The 2,500-nt window shown below is 48.6% G+C and overlaps 1 long non-coding RNA gene across 2 annotated transcripts in view; it reads left to right on the top strand.

Annotated features, from left to right (window-relative positions):
* The window catches only part of LOC135116245 (uncharacterized), a 256,275-nt gene that overhangs the window by 59,093 nt on the left and 194,682 nt on the right, over positions 1-2,500 (top strand). The gene's annotated exons all lie outside the window — the stretch shown is intronic.

Here is a 2,500-nt window from a genome sequence, read left to right as displayed (position 1 = left end):
TTTAATATTCAGGCGGGCAAGTGGTCCTTCAGCTCTTCAAGTGCTCCGGTAAATATTATCACTGTGACGTGCGCCACTCACTCTCAAGGGGCGGCGCTGATAGGGGGAGAGGAGCGCTGCTGGGGCGAGGGAGAGCAGGGAAGGGAGTCAGGAGGTTAAGGGGGAAGGACCTTTTTTTGAAGGAAGGATTTTTGTCTACTCCGTTCTAGGGGCGGTGTGGGAGAGGATAAGAGGCGTAAGGGGAGTGAGTATGGTAGGAGGAGAATCTGGGAAGCGTAAAGGGTCGTCGACGTCTAGAGGTCCTGAGAGAAGTGTGGTTTGGGCCGGTGAGAACCGAGAACTTCTTTATAAGCAAGATTTTTGACGGCTTGAAGACTCTGGAGCTGAGTGGAAGGTACGAGGAGGACTGAGGACTCTTCAGCGAGGGACTTGGTGACTGATTGGCTTCAGGTCGTGGAGGAGGCGCTGTTGTTGCTTTTTGTAGGACGCAGTGTTTCGTGTGTCATCAAGAAGACAGCAGCTCCTGCCTTCCTGTCCTGCTGCAACTCACACACACACACACACACACACACACACACACACACACACACACACACACACACACACACACACACACACACACACACACACACACACACACACACACACTTATTGGCAAAGGAACTGCTCAAAAATTTAACATAAAAAAAAAGTTCTGTTGAATGACATACGTAGTACGTCTATATCTTGAGTATCATAATAAAGCAGTATATTTTCATAATTGTACTGAGGTAAAGTATTTTTTGTTTCAACAATAATAAAGAATATGCAGCTGCTCTTGGTACGTCACCCGCTCCGAGGTTATGCTGATCAACACCTCATTTGCATTTTCTTTCTCGCAGCAGCTGGAGATGAGGCATAGAAAATGCCGGCGGTGGCAGGAGCGGCGGGAGGCCGGGGCGGCGCTGGACTCGTGTCGGACACCCGGGTCAGGAGCCCCCGCCCACACACCCCGTTCCCTGGGATTACATTACATATTTTACAAGCCTTCACGATCGGCCCTGCGAAAAGAAAGCTGACGGAATAAAGCTCTTTTCGCCTCTTAACGTAGAGTTCACTAACGAAGACCCAATTGAGAGCGAGAACAAGGGAGAGATTGGTCAGGAATTTCTCTGTTACAAACCCGAGGCTGGATGGGCGGAGACCGGAGGAGCGCAGCCAGATCGGGTTGCTGCCTCGACCCTCCCTCGGCCGACGAATCCTGGCGGGCCTCTGATGTTATGGATACCCCGCGTCACCCCAGCCCCTGCTCCTGTTCCTGCTGCCACCACAACCACCGCCACCGCCGCCACCACTACCGCCGCCGCCACCACAGCCACCACCGTGACCACTGTTCTTACATGTCCTGGAAAAAGAAATCGGCTTGTAGTTGTTGAGAAGACTTATCTGGGTCCCATGACTCTTTTTTATTATTTTTTTCCCCTTTAACTTCTATCATCTATTAACACAAACTTTTGATTAACCTTTCAGAGACGAGTAAATAAGTTGCTTTCCCCTTGCATCCCAGATATCTAACGTAACTTTTATCTTTGTATGGCTTCCATGCACTTACAAAAATGTATTTTTTATTATAGATAACTTTCTAAAGCATGCTGTATACGAGTATATTCCAGAAACAAAACCAAGTGAACACAATGTATGTATTGCCAGTGCAGTGCTCCCCTCGTAAACATGCAGGAACGTAATATTTGGCTGCATTAATTTCAGAAAACTCAGTATCTGCAAGCAAACACGGTTGTACTACAAACAATAGCAGCTTTACAAATACGTGTAAAGTGGAAGCAGTGTTTTGGCGATGGAGAAGGAACGCAGTGTATACCTGAACACACCTGTTTTGCACTTAACACACCTTCGAGCACTCTCCTTCACTATTGCTCAGAGCGAGGAGGGGGGAGGAGGAGGAAGTGGAGGAGGAGAAGGAGGAGAAGGCAGTGCGGTATACAGCCTCGTCTGAGCCGAGGACTACATTACCCAGAGCATAATTAATGGCAGCTTAATGTGAGGGCCGCGTTCCAAACTAAACTCCCGGAAGCACAATAGTCAATATCGAAATGAACTGCCATTGTGTGTCGGGTCCATATGTCTGACCGAACCTTTTGTGGGGTGAACCATTGTTTTGTGCGGTAAGCGGCGCGCGGCGGGTAATGGTAGCACGTGTAGTTCCCTTCAACACATTGTCCTACACCGCCGCTCTCCCGTTGTTACATCTGGTTCGCATTCATTTGTTTCGCTCGGTGTAATCTTCTTTTGTTGCCATTTTTCCGTCGTGTTGTTTTGCGCGGCTTTCGTCGACAGGGGGCGAAGAGTTGTTGTTATGTTGCATTTTTTACATTCTTTATTTTCATTCTCTCTTTCTCTCTCTCTCCGCTCTTTTTTTTTTTTTTTTTCTATCATGTGGTTGCGGATCGCGGCGCCTCATGGCCCCCGTGTTGCGTGATCTGGCGGGCATTTGGTTCGTAAG

This window comes from Scylla paramamosain, chromosome 3, assembly GCF_035594125.1.
Source record: "Scylla paramamosain isolate STU-SP2022 chromosome 3, ASM3559412v1, whole genome shotgun sequence".
In the NCBI taxonomy this organism is placed as follows: Eukaryota; Metazoa; Arthropoda; class Malacostraca; order Decapoda; family Portunidae; genus Scylla; species Scylla paramamosain.
Note: the sequence above shows the minus strand (reverse complement) of the source record. Positions and strands in the feature narration are given on the sequence as shown.